Source organism: Sander lucioperca, chromosome 17 (genome assembly GCF_008315115.2).
Source record: "Sander lucioperca isolate FBNREF2018 chromosome 17, SLUC_FBN_1.2, whole genome shotgun sequence".
Taxonomy (NCBI): domain Eukaryota; kingdom Metazoa; phylum Chordata; class Actinopteri; order Perciformes; family Percidae; genus Sander; species Sander lucioperca.
Window position 1 is genome coordinate 26,495,134 of NC_050189.1, and position 21,270 is coordinate 26,516,403.

The 21,270-nt window shown below is 40.4% G+C and overlaps 1 long non-coding RNA gene across 1 annotated transcript; it reads right to left on the minus strand.

Annotated features, from left to right (window-relative positions):
- Nucleotides 1–7,445: 7,445 nt before the first annotated feature.
- LOC116052937 lies at nt 7,446–18,725 on the minus strand. Its single transcript, XR_004105698.2, has 3 exons — nt 18,521–18,725; nt 10,130–10,241; nt 7,446–7,772 (listed from the first exon to the last, which is right to left on the minus strand). It is a non-coding gene; the product is annotated as an uncharacterized LOC116052937 (long non-coding RNA).
- Nucleotides 18,726–21,270: the final 2,545 nt, after the last annotated feature.

Here is a 21,270-nt window from a genome sequence, read left to right on the forward strand (position 1 = left end):
GAGAGGGAAGATGCGGAAGACCTGGAAACCATGACCAATCAGAGCAGACTGGGCTTTTTCAGGGGGGGGCTTAAAGAGACAGGCGCTTAAACGGAGCGTTTCAGACAGAGGGTGAATAGAGGTATATTCAGACAGACAGTAGGAGAAAAATAATGTGTTTTTTGAACATTAAAGCATGTCAACATGTTCTAGTAGATGCTTAATGCTTATAATGTCCATATTTAATGCTGTCTATCTAGAAACCCAAAACACAAGTACGTGTCATGTCTTGATTGACTTCCTGCCTTGTGTGTTTTCCCACCTTTGTGATTGTCTGCCCCGCCCTGATGTGTTCCACCTGTCCCTCGACACCGAACGTTTTCTCAAAAATCTCCCTAGTCTTTTGGTGTTTTAAAAAGCTCCAACTTTGTGTCATTTCCCCTCAGTCTCTCTGACTGGACCGGCAAATCAATGGAGCAAAAGTTCTGTTACTGGGGAAATATCACTATTTATTCTCTACTACAAGATAAATAATGCTGTTTGAGCCTACATTATGTAACTTTAAAAAAAATGCCCTTTTTTAGGTGGCAGGAGTGAAAATGAGTCATCCTCAACATTTGCTGTGCTTTGGTTTCAGAATGATGAAAGTACATATAAATAAATGTTGATAGATGTAGCGTTATAGTTTTAAAAATAGCAATAAACAACAACGCAATCAAGCTTCCCTGGTAATAAGACCAAAATAATAACATTAAAAGAAATGCATATAAACCATGATAAGATCTGGTGAATAAATGTTGATTAAAACAGCGGTTATAGGGCTAAAAATACCAATAATAGCAAAGCTGTATACAGCTTCTCTGCTGCAGACCAACTGGCAGAAAGAATCGTGCTGTGATCACGAAAGATGCTTCCCATTGAAATACATTAGTTTAAAAAAAACGTGCTGACCATCACGAAAAAACCCCCGAGATAAACGTGTCCGTGTACATGAATCAATAGATTACACTACTAGAACATTACACAAACTGCCGTGAGACTGGGTTGACGTGAACATTTTTTTTGACATGTGTTTAACATTGGGTAATATGATTTAGAGTATCACAACATTTCTCCAATTGAGGACACCAGTCAGGGAAGTGGTTTTTATCTCATGTGTGACATAATGATTAGGAAATAATGAACACTTCACATAATAAAACATAATAAAAAAAAAAACTCATGTTATACCCCCTAGCTTGTAAATGTGACATATATTGCTTTGTATGCAATAGTGCTTAATTCTCTTTCAATAAAACAGAAAAATGAAAATACATATTAAAAAACACTCAGCTGATGAACAGCCGCTGATCCCTGGGACAGATCATCTATCTATAAAACCACTAGGTGCTGCATCGCTGCACGCTGTGATTAAGGTTCACATTGTGATATCTGTATGACGCTCACTCCCAAATCTTTATCCCTTTTTAATCTTAATCTCTTGATGCAGTCAAATTGATGTAGCTCAGATTATCTAACGGGGCCATGTGAGAGTATGTGACTCCATGCCTGTGAGTGTATCTCCGTGTGATTCTACACACGAACAAGCAAAAATTAGAGACGAAGTTATGAGACACAAACATAGTTTTGTGTCACAGAAATCTAGTTTTTTCTTCTCCGGTGTGATGCACATTCAAAACCTCCATCCATATATGCCCTACAAGGAAAAATTATTCTTTAAGCATTACCTTATTTTTACACTTCATGAGCATCACAGTATTAATAAAAGATGTCTAGGAATGGTTTATATTCTTATAAAAAATAACTGAACATGCTGTTATTTGGAACGTGCTAAAATCTCCACAGAGGAACCAGTAAAGTTGTGGTACCTGCTAATGTAAGTGCATTTTCTAACCACAGGATGGTGCTGCCACGCTACTGTATGAGCTATCATTTTTTTTCCCAACTATGTAATGAGCACGGCAAGGTGTTCGGAAGAGGATTAGGGCCACATGTGAAAAATGTATTTTAGTTCTGACTTTATTCTCAGAATTCTGACTTTTTTTTTTTAAAGTCTAAACATTTTTATATATTCTCAGAATTCTGACTTTATTTTCAGAATTCTGACTTCATTTTAAAGTCTAAAAAAATGTTTGTTTTTTTAAGTTTTAAAAAAAAAAGAGTCAGAATTCAGAATTTAATCTCAGAATTCTGACTTTTTTTTAAAGTTTTTTTAAAAAAAAGTCAGAATTCTGAGAATAAATTCAGAACTCAATACATTTTTTCACATGTTGCCCTAATCCTCTTCCGTAAAGGTGTTAGTTGTGAGATTATAACAAATAGTTATAAATGTGTTAACTGTAATTCTGCATGCCTAACCAAGAACAATGTAGTGTCAAGACTGACACTGTCTTTGTGTGTCTGGACCCTGTGTTTCTCTGTTAGATGTTGTGACAACCAATATGTGATACAGTGGCATGCCTTTTTAGTTTGTCTTGGTATAAGGTGTTAGGTAGATAGGCTTACTTGACAACAGTGGTGGAAAGCAACTAAATACAGTATATAGGTCTGTTGGAAACCGTTGCCTATCACGGAAATAGTGCACTATATAGTGTGTTTGCCATTTTGTAGTGGTGTTCGACTTCTCAGCAGTTCATTTCATTCACTCTATAAAGTCCTCTATAAAATACCCACAATGCACAGCTCATCTGAGTGTACATACGACGTACCCTACATTTTACTCCCGCACACCACAATGTAATGCGGCCCTGTTTTCACGGAGGGGAAGAAGAAGCCAAAGGACTCGTTTGGTCATTCCATATATAGTGAATAGAGTGAATAGGGGGGACAGTTGCGAACACAGCTATTAAAGGGGAACTACGGCCATTTTCAAACATACATGTTATTGCTATGGTATGCAAAAGAAAAAAAATATGAGTAAACTTGAACAACAAGACATGTAAGACATGTAGGTGATCTACTGAGACACAAATGGCTTTTAATAAAGCAAATGGTGAGTTTTTGGTCAGGGTCAACAGATACGCTAGTTCAGCATGTTTTGGGTTCCTATAGGTGATACTTTAACCCCGACCAACACTAAGGGTACTTATTCTGAGGCTGAACTGTGACCTCCCCCTCTCCTAAACTTGGAGAGCGACCTCTGATCTTCTGTGAATAAGCAACCTCTGATCTTCTCTGAACAAGGGCTGAAACTGCAAATATAAAGAAGACTGCTTCTGGTGCAGGTATTTAGATGTGTTTGACATTAGATCACAACTAAAACGAATACAATAATCAGCTGTCAAAATACCGTAACAGTTACGACTTTTCAAATTTTCCACTGTTGCAACTTTCCAATATGGGAAGGAAATCATGAGAGTCTTACTAGAGTTGGGGTGCGGCCCCGTCGTCTCAATCCTTTGGTGTATGGTGGTGCTAAAACTCAGTCCGAGCTGTCTTCAGTCAGTCTTAACGCGCCGACAAAATCAAGCGTGTTTGATATTATCGTAAGTTTTAAGTCTTGGTAGCGAAGTCTTATAGTCTGTGACTTCAGTGACATTAGCCTCTTTCCGACCAAGTAGTTACAGGAACGTAGTTATAGGAACAGTCCACTTCTAAACAGTTCTACCTACTACTCTCCCCCAAAACCGGTTTTTACCATTTGCATTCACACTGGCCAAGTGGCCACAGGAACTGACCCTGCCCTGAAGTAGGAGCTGAAAGAGTTACAGGAACTGCGGTCAAAGGGACTTAATAATCCCCAAATTGGTCCAGTCGGAACACGAGAAAAAAATGGTTCTAGGAACGTTATGTTCTAGGAACTGCAAAAATCCCTCTGGTCGGAAAACTGCTATTATGACAGATTGTCTTTAGATGTGAGATGGTGTCACACTTTAGTCTTTCCAAAGTCTTTCAGAGTCCTCTAGTGTAAGGAATAGAAGGTGATACAACAGCACCCAGCAATACTAAGAAGTAGCTATGTTGTCGGTTGTCATCAGTAGCTGCTAGCTGCATTGCAGTACAAAAACCTGAAATTATATTTTCAATAAGATTGCTGCGTCATAATTAGGGCTGGGTATCGTTCAAAAGGTTTCGATACTGGTACCGATACTGTGACTTTGATAATGGTTCCTGAACGATACATTTTTCGATACCAGTTCTATGAAATCAATTTTAATATAAAGAAATTACAATATTACGGCAGAAATCTTAAAATGTATGTTTCAGCTCCTACTACGTGAGCCCCGTCTCTGTGCGTAACGTAGAGTTTTTCCTGCGTGACTCTACAAGGTGTAACGTTAGACAGCCAATCAGCAGCATTATTAGATCTTGGTAGAAACACACTGCATGCTTATTGGCTCACTGGCGCTGATGATATTTACTCCTTAGGTGTGGAAATATGGTATTGAATGACAAGGCTTTTTTTCGATACTCGATTCTATGGAGGCAATGTGGTCGTTGCCTAAAAAGTATTGAATTCGGTACCCAGCCCTATTCATAAAACCATATTGTTTTAAGTATTGTGCTTGTTTGGGAACTAAAATTGCTTAATTCCATACATTGAGGCAGAGTGACCTCTACCCAACTCCTGAAACACACACACACACACACACACACACACACACACACACACACACACACACACACACACACACACACACACACACACACACACAGCTACCTGCCCTTACCCCTTACCCTTGCCCTTTAGGCTCTCTGCAGGCAGCAGAAATACCGTACCTCCTCCCCCGCCAGGGGAATCTTCCTCAGGCATATCTGATGTCCAGGGCTGAGCAGTCTGTCACTGTGTTCATGTAACTGCAAAATGTGCTGCCCTGTAATCTACAGTATTGTGCAAAGTGTGTTTCTGTGTGTGCAAATTACTGATTGATGTTAGCACTTTTGTTGTGTTCAACAGGGGTCCTTGTAAAGATAAAGCTGAAGATAAGAGTCTGGCTTCAGTTGAATGTAATTGTTCTGTGTCAAAGTATCGTTATAGTATGTGTGTGTGTGTGTGTGTGTGTGTGTGTGTCGGGATGTACACAGTGTGCTTTTTCACATGTTGATAGCAGAGGAACATTCCTGGAAACATAGCACGCATGTTTACACAGGTCATAAATGCTGTGTACACAAATGCACAGAGTTACAGTGCTCAGCATAAATGAGTACACCCATGCTAAATTTGACTAAAAAGAGGAATAAAAAAATCATCTTTTGGAAATTGAACGTAATACCTTAATTAAAAAAATGAGGAAAAATCCAACCCTTAAAGGACACCGATTTTCTTTGTGAATGAATAATGTATCATAAATAAATAAATGTTCTTCCTTAAAATACAGGGGGCATAAGTGAGTACACCCCTATGTTAAATTCCCATAGAGGCAGGCAGATGTTTATTTTTAAAGGCCAGTTATTTCATGGATCCAGGATACTATGCATCCTGATAAAGTTCCCTTGGCCTTTGGAATTTAAATAGCCCCACATCATCACATACCCTTCACCATACCTAGAGATTGGCATGGTTTTATGTCGGTTAGCCTAATAGCTGGTTTGATTTGCATTGAGAGATGATTTTATGGAAAGTACCACATGCCAATCTCTAGGTATGGTAAAGGGTATGTGATGATGTGGGGCTATTTTAATTCCAAAGGCCAAGGGAACTTTATCAGGATGCATAGTATCCTGGATCTATGAAATAACTGACCTTTAAAAATAAAAATCTGCCTGGCTCTATGGGAATTTAACATAGGGGTGTACTCACTTATGCCCCCTGTATTTAAGGAAGAACATTTATTTATTCACGATACATTATTCATTCACAAAGAAAATTGGTGTCCTTAAAGGTTGGATTTTTCCTCATTTTTTTGACCAATTTCCAAAAGATGATTTTTTTATTCCTCTTTTTAGTCAAATTTAGCATGGGTGTACTCATTTAATCTAATGGGACACCATCTGATCACATTCTGTACAGTGCAGGTCATTACAACTGTATTATTTGACAGTACAAAATACACTGGAAGTGGTATCGGTGGGACTCCCTCTTGTGGTCGTTTAAAATACGAGACAAATCATACCTAAAACTATTACTTTTTATATTGAGATATATTTTTAAATTGGTTACATTTGGAAATTGAATGCAGGACTAATTGGGGAAAACATGGAAATTAAGTGTATTGAAAAACATGTTAATTTCACTGTGTAAGGCGTTTATAATACTTTTTCACGTTATACTCACTCCTCGGATACATTTTATTTTTCTATTTTTCGAGTGACTGCAGACCTTTGTACACAACGGGTATATATGGCTTTTAGGTGTTACAAACATGCACATAGTGGCCTTTAAATCCACACCTCTGACAGTGAGGCTCTGACTGACTGAAAGCAGAGGGCAGGCTAATATAGGAGTGTGTGGGTGTGATGCCAAAAGTAGTTCAAATGTACTCTCTGGGGCTGGATTAGGACAGCCAAACCGACAGCTGATACGTATTGATGTCTGCCTGTGTCTTGTTGAATCTGTTTGTGTGTGTGTGTGTGTGTGTGTGTGTACAGAGCATCATCTCTTACTGTTTCTTTAGGCAGTATTTAGATGAATACCTTGCACAGTGGAATTTTCTTTTATTCCTCAATTCACAACGAACTGATTTGCAATGAGCATTAAACCCCATTTGTATGTGCAAAAGTATGATAATGATGCCCAATCGCCGCACACTGTCTAACTTGAAAGGATACATGTAATAGCTTGCAACAATTTGGTACTAGACCATTGCCTGATGAAGGTCTAGTACCTAAACGTTGCCTAAATGCTTCTTTAGTTTGCGGGAGTTTTCTCTCCAACTTTTGACATAATCGTCCCCATCCGACGCACCCGTCTCACGTTATGTGCGAAGTATTTTTCTGTTCTGAATGATGCACAGCAAAACTTCCCTTCAATGCATTACCAGTCATCATTAAGACGTTTCAAGTAAAAGATAAAATATTCATTTTAATGCATTGACTTAGTATCCCACTAGTTTGAAGAATGTAAGCTCAATAGGATGAAATGTCACCGTCCAACACTCGGTTATTCCTAAATAAGGAACAGACAGATAATTGAGTGAAGAAAGCGCTTTGCCACAGCTTCTTGAAGTTTCTTTTCATGAATCATTAGATGAGCACAAACATCTCTGGGTTGCTATCGGCAGAGTTATGTAGAGACTTGCTTAATTTACTCTTTGGTTGCCTCGAGGCCTGTCGAAGATACTTTGACTTCAGATTCAGCCCCTTCAAGTTCATACAAGAATACTAGAAAGGTTAAGTTAAAAAACACATTGTGAATTGTTTTCTTTTGGTCTATTTTCCATGGGAACAAAATATATCCATACTCCGAAACATCAAAATGGTTGAGACATACAAAGCAACACTATGACATGTTTCAGGGTTCATTCATCCATATTCCAAGAAAGTAGACGTCCACCCGCCAAATAGTGAAACAAAAGACAATTTGTTTATATACTTTTATTTCCATTTATAAGTATTCATGTCGACCATTTACATTACAGCTCCGCTCTCTGGAATTGTCTACAAGTGGATGTTCTGCATGTCAGCCGTAGAGGGAGAAGGGGAATGGCGGTAAGACTGAGGGGACACCAGATTAGCCTATAAACGGAGGGGAGAGGACTGTAGTTACTGCCACCATATCCCAAATACAGCAAGAATCAACAAAGTTTGTCACGCCATGATCATCATCATCTTCTTCATCATCCTCCTCATCATTCAGTCCAGTGCTGTTGTGCAGAAGGGAATGCTGGGAATTTGGAGGACTCAGTGCAGTGGACCTGGAAGAGAGGACAGAGAGATGAGATGGCGGAAAACAAGGAATGACGGAAGATGCACTTTTAGGCCCAAATGTACCCCATGTGAGCTGGATAGATTATCAAAAGATAGAGCTGAAATGATAAAGTTGATGATCACTCAATTAGTAGATTGTAGTTTGACAGAAAAAAGAATCAGCATCTACTGTATATAGTCGATTCATCATTCAAGGCATTTTCAAGCAAAAATAGTGGTTCAGGTTCCAGTTTCTCAAACAGTATGATTTGTTGCTTCTCTTTGTCATATGTGATAGTAATTCAGTTTACCTTTGAGGTTTGGGACTTTTGGTCCGACAAAACACGACATTTTAAGATGTTACCTTGGGCTCTGCAAAGTTGTTTTTACTATTTCTTTTTAATATTTCACAGACCAAATGATTTATCGAAAAAAAAAAAAGATGCAAATGAGTTGGTCAGGGGCTGGCAGACTTGTCAACATGCATGGACCCTCCCAGGTCAAGCAATGCCATGGACGGGCGTCATCCATTTTTAAATCATGAAACACCCGCTACCTTCTGCTACTACTTGGAACTTTTGGTGGGCTTGGTTGAGCTAACAGGAAGTGGCAGAGTTAGTTGACTTTTCAACTAGCTGGGTGGATATTTTTCTTAAAAAAAGGTCCCATGACATGGTGCTCTTTGATGCTTTTATATAGACCTTAGTGGTCCCCTAATACTGTATCTGAAGTCTCTTTCCTGAAATTCAGCCTTGGTGCAGAATTACATCCACTAGAGCCAGTCCCACAATGAGCTTTACTTAGGATGTGCCATCTGCCAGTCTGTAGTAAGGCATAGATACCCGAACCGAGCCCGACGGGCCCCGACGGGCCGAGATGAACCCCAGACTGAAAGCCAAGTTCATTCATTCGCTCACCAGAAACAGGATTTTAACCTCAAAGTTATTCATTTTATAACGTCGGCCCTGGAGGTAACGACTCTCCCCTGGTTTTCTGACCACGGTCGGAAACAAAGCAAGCAGGAAAGGTTAACACATTGAACATTTTAAATTAAAACAGCTTATTAACGTGCGCTTGTTCCCCCGTGTGCGCTGATGCGCTCATCTGTTGACATTTCCGAAAGCCTTCCTACAGTTGCTTAATAAAAGCTTTCCACACAAACAAACGTACATATGCATTAGTATCAGAAAAAAAAATTAGATTTTAACTGTGTCGGGCTCGGACACAAATTTCTTAATCCCTGTCGGGCTCAGTCGGACGCGGGCCGGGCTCACACAGAATAATTTGGCCCGATCTGGACTCTAGTCTGTAGCTACTGAGAAGATTCCAGATCGGCCATCTGAGCTTTCATTTTCTCATTTCTAGCCACTGGGGGACCATAGGCAGGCTGGGGGAACGCATAATAATGTCAAAAAACCTCAAAGTGAAATTTTCATGCCATGGGACCTTTAAGAATATGGTCATAATGTGTGGAAGGATGAGATCCATCTGATCACAATACGTTCTCCGTGCATTTTACTCCTGGCATTAAAGGGATACTTTGCCGATTTACAACCAGCTTTGTGTCACAACAACGTGGGTAGTGCGTGTAAATGAACTATGGTCAACTTAACTCCATTTGCCGCCAGCCAGATCTCCGTGCTCATCTCCCAGCATCATCCAGCAGATTTTCTCTGGCTCAAGAGCTGTTGCTCAAACTACAGACTGTACTTCCATATATGGACACAAAGACTAGAAGTGCATCGAGAGCTCTCTCTCAATATAAAATGGGGAGTCCTTGGATGAGTTTTTTTTTTTTTTTTTTTTTTTAGGTTTTTAGGTATGTTGTTGTGGTTTTGGTTTACTTCTACTCTAATACGATTGAGGTGATTAGATTTACATTTGTGGAGCTTAATGCATTGTAAAATGGCATTTAAAAAAAAAAAAAAAAATCTTTATTTATTTAGTTATTATTGGAGTGAAACAGTTATTATTCGAGCTAGTTTCCAGCCAAGTTATTCAGAGAAAAATTGTAAATAAATAAAACTATCCGCACATACCACTGAGATCTTTTTATTATTATTTGTTATTTTGACATTTTGACTTGTTTTTAAGTAGTGAGCCAGCATAAAACTGAAGCAGTTAACTGGAATTCAGCCATCATTCATTTTATTATTTACACCTGTGCCTTTCCTTCTGTGACAAAAAAAGACATGTTGCTCTGTAAGGATTTCACTCTGGTGACACTTTTCTGCTGTAATTGAGACTATTCGTTTGCAAGTCACAGAAATAGCATCATCGGCTAACCTGAATTGCTCTTTGTCGACTATGAATGAATGAATGAATGAATGAATGAATGAATGAATGAATGCTGTAACATCCTTACATTCGGAGGGTGGAGGGCGACTCCTCATGACGTCCCCTCAGCTGCACTCTTCACGCAAGCAGCAAAGGCCTCGATCAGATCTTTGCAGCCCTCGGCTCCCTTCTCGGCCACACTGGAAGGAAGCGAGATTAATGATTACTGTTAGATCACAGTCAGATAATCCACATTTTAAATACTTTAGCATTTCATGTCACCTCCTCACACAGAGGACATGTGATCAGGAAACAGATAGAGGAAGGACGGAGCGCTTTAGTCAGCAGCAGTGGACTATTTCTGTTGACAAAACAGATGCGTGTTTCGTGTGCCAACAGGTTTTAATGGCAGACAAAAAACAATTGTGTGAAGAAAATGTCTTCCTCTTGAAGATTATATAAAGACATGGAAAGTGACTAATGCTGTCAGGGTTCTAGGCGTCTCTGATCACAGCCACTCGCTCAGGGCTGGGTATCGTTCAAAAAAAATGACGATACCGGTACCAATACAGTTGTTCGATACTTTTCTCAATACCAATTTCCTGAAATCCATTTTAACAAAAAGAAATTACAACATTACGGCACAAATCTTTGCATTTTATTTTTCAGCTCCTACTACGTGGTCACCGTCTGTGTGTAACAGTTTTTCCTGCCTGTCTCTACGAGGTGTAACGTTAGACAGCCAATCAGCAGCATTATTAGATCTTGGTAGAAGCAAGCTGCATGCTTATTGGCTCACTGGCGCCGATGGTATTGAAATTTGGTATTGAATGACGAGGCATTTGTCGATACTTTAGAGGCAATACGGTCGGTGCCTAAAAAGTAGTGAATTCGATACCCAGACCTAGCCACTCCAAGTTCCAAAATTAATGGATACCTAGTGAAATTCTTTCCAAAATGACAACTTTTCTTTAAATTTAGAAATGCAATGGCTAACAAAAGACAGAAAAATGAAAGAACGAAAGAAGGATGGTACTAAAGGGGATGAAAGTGAGAGAGAAAGTGAGAATGCCGGCTAACAGATGATTTCAGGCCTCCCATGCAGGAGCAAACACAGCAGACATTGCCACAGTGCATTAGGGTGATGGAGCGAAAGGAAGGGAGAGAGGGAGGGAGAAAGAGAGGGGGCCAGAGGGAGGGATACAGAAAGCCATGTGGAAGAAGCCATCTGTTTGATAGGACACCAGAAAGGGAGGGAGGAGGTTGCGTGATCATACGGAGATGGTAAGACACGGAGGGGAGAGGAAGAGCCCACAGGAGGAGGGGCTTCATCATACATGAATGTAAAGCCATCCGTTGGCTCCTCCTATCACTTCCCAACATCCCTCTGTTCAGCTTTGCCTCCAATCCCTCGTCAACCCAGGGGAGCAATCATCTCGTAAACATCTATCCCTCCACTGTGGCTCAATTTAAACATTAAAGCAGCCCCTGCTCACCATTACAGTAACAGATTTGCTACTTATCCAATATCTGTAAGTACTCATTTAAAAAGGATAAGGCTGGTCTTCTCACGGGATGAACAATAGACATTCAATGTATAAACATTCGGTAATTACCTCTCTGTATAGTAGTTTTCACTGTTAGTGGCAGAGTCTGCCATTCTCGAGCAAGATTCAGATTACATACATTACATTATTATTACTACATACATTATCAGCCTCACTGTTTACTGTTCACTCTCCTGCAGCTGTATGAACTGTATTAAGGGACTGCTAACCAAACATTTCCTACTGCTGCTACTCAAGTGTGTAAAACACAGGTTTTTTTATTGTGATGTAACAGGAAATCCACTGAATCATTCAGAAAAAAAAAATGGTGTAAAAAATGCCAAATCATTCAGGATGGAAACATTATGCATTGCATTCTTGTAACACTGTTGGACCCACAATTGACAGTTTAAAAACAGAAAAGTTTAACCAATCAAAATTGATGCTGCAGAACCAGAGATAGTCTCTTACTTTACACATTCTTCTCCCTTGCTAAAAGCCGGCGCCCATGCTACCCACAATGCAACTCGACCAGCAAGTGACATCACTTAAAGCAATATTTATCTCAGATTTCACACTGCTCCCTCTGGAGCCATAATACACCTTATTCCAGAGTACTTCCCAAGACCTGAGAACACACCTCGATGATTACAGGTCTTTCATTTTCAGCCTTGTGTGATTGTTTAAAAAACACAGAATAGAATCTATTCTGCATATCTAAAAAGGGTGGAACCACCATCACATTACAGCGTCACAACCGGTTTAATACACTAGCTTACACAGGGTCATCTCTGCTGCTTTATCTCTTTGTATTGTGGCCTGGTGCCTGTTAGTGATGTAACACACAGCTGGCTGCTGCAGATTAACACTCCGCGCTTTACTTTGCCAGACGGGATGGAGCGAAGTGTGTGTGTGTGTGTGTGTGGAAATGGGAGCCACTGAGTTTGTGTCACTGCCAGCATGCATTTCTGGTCGTGTGTTGGGAGTGTGTGTTGTGTGTGCGTGTGTGTGGACAGAGTCAATAAGTGCTTTTGACTGACGCAGTGCACTGATGACATCAACATCAGTGTAGCAGCAGGTCTAACCCGGAGGGTACGTTGTCAGATAATCCTGCCACAGCACCATTGGTCCACCACAACACACATGTATGTACTTCTCAACCCTGATCCCGAGAGGAGCTGACTGAACTGAAGGGGGGAATCACAGCGACAGAGTGTTTGCCACGCTAGAGTAGCCCAACGAAAACTGCCAGTCAAATGTCATCTAACCATTTGGGGCTTTATTATGCAAAACTGAAAATGCAGGCTCTCCTAAATTAGTTTTTTTCAAAATAAAAGCAGTTCTTTAATTCAAAATGAATACCATTAACGCTACAGATTCTCATCCGAGTCAACATTTTCAAATCTACACTGTCCTGATATATACGCAGACATGCAGGCCTTGAAATTAACACAACTACACGCCAAATGTGGGTGAATTTTGCCATTGGCGGGGGGGGGAACTGTCAATCTACCTGCCATGTCGATGGTTAGCCAATGACAATTGAATGAGTCATTAGCTGTTTTTTGCCACTGTTGTTTTACATTTCAACACAAGTCCGCCATTTCCTTGGATTTGAGGTCAAAAATGTGGCGGCACCTTACTGGGGTGAAGAGGTCGGCTGAAACAAGCAACCAACAAAAAGATGACTAATGCGATGACATCACCACCGCATCCATCACGCAGTCTCCTGAGAGAGAGAAAGCACAACTGAACGAGCTCATGTTACAGGGTCATGGGGCAAAGCTGGGTTGTCATGGCGACCAGTGGCACATCCAATCCAGACTCATGCCTATTCGATTATATTAAACAAAGCTTCTAATTTGAGATGTAAAATCTTTAGTTTTTTTTTTATTTATCTTGAACCATCAACCACATGTTGTAAAAACAAAATAAAGACAAAAACGTAGACAAATCAGAATTTAAGTTTAAGTTTGAGAAGGAGCAGGCAGAAGCATAATGCTTATAAAATCCTGCCCCTACTTTACAATATCATACTAAAAAAACTAAAATGTGTTTTTAGGTCATACAAAAAATTACACAATATACAACAATACACTTACATTACCATTTATTTCCTATGTTTAGGTCTCTTCCTTTCTATTTTGGTCAAGTATTGTTTTCTTTAATCTATTTTTCAACTGTATAATATTATGGCTCTGTTTGATTTCATTGTTTAGTCCATTCGATTAGGTCACCCCACAAACTGAAATACACATACTTTTAACAGTAGTTCGCACAAAAGGCCGTTTAAATATGAATGAACCTCGGCGGTCAATCTTGACTCGGCCAGTGAGATCATCTAACTGGTGGATCAGCGGCATGATTTGTAATCCGAACCAACTTCATGCTTCCTGAAGCAGTGATGTCTGCATGTCCAGGTCCCACTGATAACCACTCTGGTGGAGTGAAAGATTGTCCTCTCGTCTTGGACACTATCAGGAAATAAAGGCTGAATTATTTAGACTAAACTGGCTGTAGTCCGTCCTCTGGGACGAACATATGCATAATAGATCACTGAGCAGGTGCAAGCACTAAAAGATAATGTAGAGGCAAAATATTAGTGAGGAGATCATGAGTGATTAAGGCTGAGTGTGCAGTGGCATCATCTAGTGGAGAGCACACAAGAATCAATAAGTCTCAAGATCCCTGGGCGTCTTAGGACAGGGTTTCCCAAACTTTTGGGTTTGTGACCCCGTTAATTAAAACAAAGCAATGTCTATGTATGTGTACCCCCCCCCCCCCCCCCGCCCCCAAACACAGTTTGCATAACAATGTGTAGCAGAAATATGTTTTGTGTTAATTTTAAACTAACCCCAGGTTGAGAGCCACTGCCTTAGTCAGCAGTAAGGGTGACCTAGCTCCAGTTTGTGCCTCATGCATTTAACATTAAATTCAAGTCACAGAGACATCCATCCGTTTTTGTTTTATATTATTTTTTGGGGGCTTTTCCCTTTATTTCATAGTGACAGTGGATAGACAGGAAAGGTGGCGATTTAGTGTGAATGAACCCACAAGTCTATGGTTATGCCATGGGTTGAGGGGGCACATTGCAGCCAGCGGGACACAACTACAGCACTCAAATTTCTGACTTCTGCCGAGTCACCAAATTCCAGAAGGAAAAGCAGCACGGTTTCCACAGGAAAGAATGTACAGGCATGTCTGCACATACAACTGCAGGCAATCAGTAACAGAGATAGTGTGTGTAGGTCAAAGAAAGGGGGAAGGGGCTGTGTGCTTATGTTTCACTCTTGTGAAAGAGCCTGGAGTCTCAAAGTACACAGGCTCACCACCACCATGTTAGCTAAAGGAGTTGGCAAAATATTCATGGTAAATATTAGCAAAGAACTAAAAGCTCAACAAGTCAAAAACTGTACTGTATGTCAGCATGGGCATTATAGATCTATATAGCTAACTATATAAAATAAATATTAATTCAATATTTGAAACGAGTTGATTTGCATTAAAAACTAGCTCAAATATTCATACTGCACTGCAGAAGAAAGTAAGACTCAATTACAGACAAAAGACATATATTCTTGCAGTGCATCAAGAATAAACCAAAGTTACCAAAAGTTTGAAAACACAATTGGTCCCATTTTTAAATAAAACAAATGTATTGGTTTTCTACGATTATTTTCATTGTTGATTATTTTCTTGATTAATCGATAAGTTGTTTGGTCATAAAATGATGAATCAAGTGTTTCCCAAAGCCCAAGATGATGTCCTCAAATGTCTTGTTTTGTCCACAACTCAAAAGATATTCAGTTTACTGTCACAGAGGAGAGAAGAAACTAGAAAATAGTTACATTTAGGAGGCTGGAATCAAAGAATTTTTACTTACTAGAAAAAAAGACAAACCGATTTATCGATTATCAAAAACAGTAAAAAACAGTTTATATACTGTAAATGTAACAATTTAAAGCCATGCAATGCTTGTCCCACACATGCTTGTAGCCTGTTGCTCTCACTTCACCTCTGTGTGACTTTGCTAGAGTGACCTTGACAAGGTCATAACTACTGCTACTATTTAAATAAAAGATTTTATATTAAAAAAAAAAAAAAAATCATATATATTATTAAAATATATATATATATATATATATATATATATATATATATATATATATATATATATATATATGTACACATGTATTATATATATATGTATATATATGTATATATATGTATATATATATATATATATATATATATATATATATATATATATATATATATATATATATATATATATGTATGTGTGTGTATATATATATATACATACACACACACATACATACACACATACATAAAAGCTTGTCCTGAAACTGTGGGGAAATTATCAAATCTGACCTAGAGTGAGCTTAGAAATGCTTATCACCACAACATGAAGGGCCTAAAAACAACATGGCCGCCTCCATACAGTACAACTGGCTGAGTGTTCATCACCACAACATGATGGGCCTAAAAACAACATGGCCGCCTCCATACAGTAGGTTTCTGTGTAGCTGAGCGGGCATGCAAGGTTGTTGCTTACTTGGCTGGCCTGGTTAAAAGAAGCAGGTGTCAGGTGGAGCAGTAACATGATCTATGGCCGGGGACATTACATGGTATCCTGCACATAAGAGTCTCACTCGTACACCCATCTATCCACAGAGTCTATAAATACATAGGGGCTGGGATATGTATTACACAGAGGCAGCCATGTTAAAGTACAGTTGGCTTGAAGCGTGGCGAGGTTGGATGGAAGGTCCAGAAAGGCCAGCAGTGTGTCTGGATTGCCTTTGCATCTCCATTCAGCACACGGTTATACGTAGGAGCAAAGAAGCTTGTTTGACTGGCACCTGCCCAAAGCAGTAACAAAAGAATCTTGGGAACACGGTTAGCCAAGGGATGTCTAGCTCAGAAATAGGGTTGTGCTTACGTGAAATAAGTTGTAAAAAGCCTTTGTGGCACCAGAGGAAGCTGGGATACAGAGCCAGGATCCAATACTACTATGTGAGGGGTCACTGTGGCCACTTTTTATACTCAAATGAGCTTTATCCTATTGTAGTGTTCTCAGTCATCTAGAACATCTTTCACAATTCATTGTCTATGGAGCATTTCCACGCAGTTCACACATTTTGAGTTTTGGCACTGTAGTTTTTAGGGTTTTGGTCGTGTTTACTAATATTTGTGGACTGTCTTGTATGAATTTTGAAAATGGGCATAGCTCCCCTTTAAAGGCCCCATTTGCTAGGGTTAGTGCCACTGGACTTTCCACTGTTAAAGTTTGGCTAATGTCTGTACAGTATGTAATGGCCCACATGCACTAATCACCTGAAAGCACAACATGTAGCATGAGACCACCTTTTCACCATAAAGCCATTGTACTGTGCTTTAAAACCCCCTATAGAGTGCCAACCTTGGCCAGATTTCCCAGTATAGGCCTTATGGGACTTTAACAAGGCACAGTAAATGGCATGGCCTCTCACCATGACTGTCAATGTCTGCAGCTTTTACAAAAGAGCAGCTAGAGTTATTCATCAATGATGGCTCAATTATATTCATATAACCTAAACATAGACCTGTCAAAGTAACATGTCAAACTCTCAGCCTGTAATTCAAATGGATCTTGAAGTGTCCTTTAAAAAAAAAAAAAAAAAAAAGTGGGTCAAAGTTGTCACTCGCCAAACTGTTGCACATAATTAGCCGCCAAACATTCACGCCTTGCCTTGCCCTGCCAAGCCTCCCTCCTCCACCTCAACCTGCTGTCTTATCTGAAGGCTTCACACACCCACCGCCACCTTATCAAGGCCCGACAGTCTGGCTGGAACAGACTGGACAGCTTTTACTATCAGAAAATGTGTCAATTCTGCACAAATACAAACACAAAAAAACACAATAAGGCTAAACTCCAATATCAAATTATCCCTCAAGAGATCACTAGTCATGAAATCCATTTGATCCAGCTTAGTGACCCTCCACACAAAAAAAAAAAAAAAAAAAAAAAAAACTATCAAAATGGACTGTACCAGAGAAGACGTGTGAAGGGTTGATGTGCAGAAGCCAAGAAGATGTGCACCAAAGTGTTATGTCATTGCACTTCTCTCGGAGCCACACACAGAACAATGTCTGCTCTGAATTAATGCAACAAACCCCCAAAAATTACAGAGCTTGTGTCCTTGACCGCTGACAGGATACGGTGGGGGCAAACAGAATGAGCTAACGCAAGGCATTCTGGGGAAAGGGAGGCTAGTGACGCAAGCAGATTCCCAGTTTTCATCCATGCGTACGGATGAGCATCAAACATCCCCCCCGCTGCCACACACCATTAATCCCCAAATCACTCTCCCCTTCATAGGGTACCCAAAATTGTCATAACCTTTCCCCCTGCAGCCAGCTAGGATGTCCAATTCAGTTACATCTTGGTGGTATTCAGCGCCAATCTCAACGTCCTCCGAAGAGACTCCATTTTAACATGGCGCATTTTGTGATGCTGCCGTCTTCCAATTTAAATCGCCATTAGACCTGTGCAAGGTTGAAACAGCTCTGAATTTTAAGCAACATTTGCTCTAAGCTTGATTGTGATACTGCGCATCTGTGGAGGTGTTGGGACAGCTTGTTAGGTAACGTTCAAGCAAACGATTCGACGGTAAGGTTTTTGCTCAGGGCTTCTCCACCTTCAGCTGCTCAACATCTCAGCAAACACAGTACGAGTGTTTGAAGGCAACTCTTGAAGGCAGAGGAGAACTCGGGTTAAAAAAATAAATAAAATCGAGGCGGACCGACGATTGCAAGAGCTTCCTATGTGCTCACCGAGTTTGGTGTCACGATGAAGAACTGGACCTTCACTGAAGGCTGCACAAAAGATGGAAGGAACACATTTACACCTCATGCACACAATCACCTACCATTTGTCCAGGTCAGCCTTGATGGCGGCACAAGCAGCAGGGACGGGGGCCTCGGCGGGGGCGGCGGTCTCAGAGTCTGACATGTCTGCGGTGTGGTGTCGAGGGTGCGTGTCCTGTCCTGTTTCTGTCCTCCGGCCTATGGACCAAGAGCCACCAAGAGAGACAGAGAGGGAAAAAGAGAGACAGTGGAGTTGAGAGTGAGTTTGTGAAAGGGGAGGGCGCACTGGGGGAGGTGGGAGGAGATAAACATGTGAGTGTGCAGTACACGTGTGTACACAGCGGTCGGGGGGGGAGGCAAGAGTGAAGGGGCAGTGACCCAGACTGAAGTACAAAGGCAGAAGATTGGACAAGGACAAAAGGGGGCTAGGTTGAGGTTCCTTGATGTCCAGTACTACCTCAACACTGGAGCTGCAAAGATTAATCGATTAGTTATCAACTATCAAATTACATAACTATTTTGACAATAAATTAATCGTTTGTGTGATTTTTTTTTTTTTTTTTACGATTTTTCGGAGCATTTTAGGCCTTAGTTAGATATCTCAGCTGAAGACAGGAATGTGGGAGAGAGAGGGGAATGACATGCAGCAAAGGGTCGTGGGTCGGAATTGAACCCGCAGCTGCTGCAGTAAGGCCTGAGCCTTACTCAACCAGGTGTGCATCCCAGGTGGCCCGGGGAGATTTCTTTGATTGCAGCTTGTTAAATGTGAATATTTTCTAGTTTCTTCTCTCCTCTGACAGTAAACTGAATATCTTTGAGTTGTGGACAAAAGACATTTGAGGACGTCATCTTGGGCTTTGAGAAACACCGGTCGACACGTTTCACAATTTTCTGACATTTTATAGACCAACCGACTAATCCATTAATCGACAACTCGACTATGAAAATAATTAGTTGCAGCCCTACTCAACGCTAGTTCCTACCCAAATTTAGGCTACAGCTCAGGCATGCAGAAGCTCAACACTGGTATCTACATTGACTTGAGCTCACCAAATACTACATGTGTTAACAGTAGAGGAGAAACACTCATGATTTTAAAACTACAGACGTTCATTCATTTCACAGCCCATGCACAAAGTGATGGGAGTGTGTGTCCTCCAACATGTCATCTGTCTATTGACTTGTACCACCTAGTGGCAGCTTCGTGCAGCTCTTACAGCGTCCTGCTGCCACTGCAGTCTTCATCACTCCACATGGCAGCCATGCTGCAAAAGGTCAGGGAATGGAATGCAGCAAGAAGGTTTTGGGGCAGCTCAACAAAAGTGAAGACGCATTTGTCTTTCACGATCAGCAGAGTAATGTAACATAGTAGCACATAGGATATTGTATGCCGCATTCATTCATTCACAAATAGGAGCAGAGGGCACATTGAGCCATGTGTTCTTGTAGGAACTAACTGGAGCTTTTCCAAGGTCACCGTCAACTTTTAGAAAAGTTTGGTCTAGGGCTGCAACTAAATATTATTTTTACCATCAGTCATTCTACCGATTGTTTTTGTCAGTCTATAAAATGTCAAACAAAATATTGAAAGAATGCTAATCCTATACGTATAAAACCACTAATCTTTTCAGCTGTAGTTTGGACCCAGACATCTGTATTACAGTAAGAATGTAATTTTCAGTTTGGAGTTTTTTTTAAATGAGATTTAGACCTCAGCTGCTAATATTAAGTACTATAGTTTTTTCTCTCCATCTGAGCCCGTTATCAGACCAGAAGCCACCAAACTTAACACTGCCATATGTTCTACTTTTAAAAAACAATTAAACCTGGATTCTAATTATAACAGGATTGGCTGCAATAACTGTCAAGTGAGAAAAGACACATTGCACTTTCATTTTAAAAATATTAAATATTTGTCAATGCTTGGAGAACAAGTGGAATTAGTTTGCCTCAATATCATTCGGATTCTGCCAGAAGTTTCTGTACCTCATGCTCTGCACATGGAAACGATGAAACGTGATTTGGGTGAACTGACCCTTTAACAGGATGAAGCCCTAAATATGACCGAAGGTTCTCTTCCACCGTCACTGCGACACATTACGGACACTTGTCCGAAGACGTTATGCAACAAACTGCACAACGGGTCTGACTGGCTACAAACTAGTATTGATTTGTTGTGTACAGAAATGCTCATTAACTTCTTTGCTTTCCGAATATAAAACTCTACTCAAAGCCTACTAGCGCCCACATCTATTCTCTCCTTCTAAACCCAGAGAGCTTTAATTCAAATCAATTTAAATCGCTTATGTTTTTACTTTCCTTGCGTCTCACCTCTCTCGTGCGCAACAGCTCTCTGTGTCGTGCGACTCTTTCACCCGCTACACACACCTGTAAAACTCTGATAATTTAATGGAACCTATGACTTGTGGGATATGTAGTCCTGAGCGAATGCACCCGTGTGAGCCTCCCAACCTCAGGCTGCTTCCAAAGACATTGGCCTATCGCTAATAGTGTAGGCTAACGGCAATTGCTATTAGGCTATAGTTATGGCTAAGGCTAACGGTAACAATATTGCTAATAGGGATAGCTAAGGCTAACCAACAACAGAATACTCCCCCCCTCCCCCCCCTTTTCAAAAGTACTTTAACCCTTGCTCAACACATATGTATGATAGCACAACTCTGCTGTTTCCTAAAATAGTTACTCATTCAAATTCCTCAAAGAGGAAAAAAAGAGTGTTCAGAAGTGGCTAAATTACATTAGCATAAACTGTCAACCAATTAACGTCCTGCATGGAAAACTCATCTCCTCT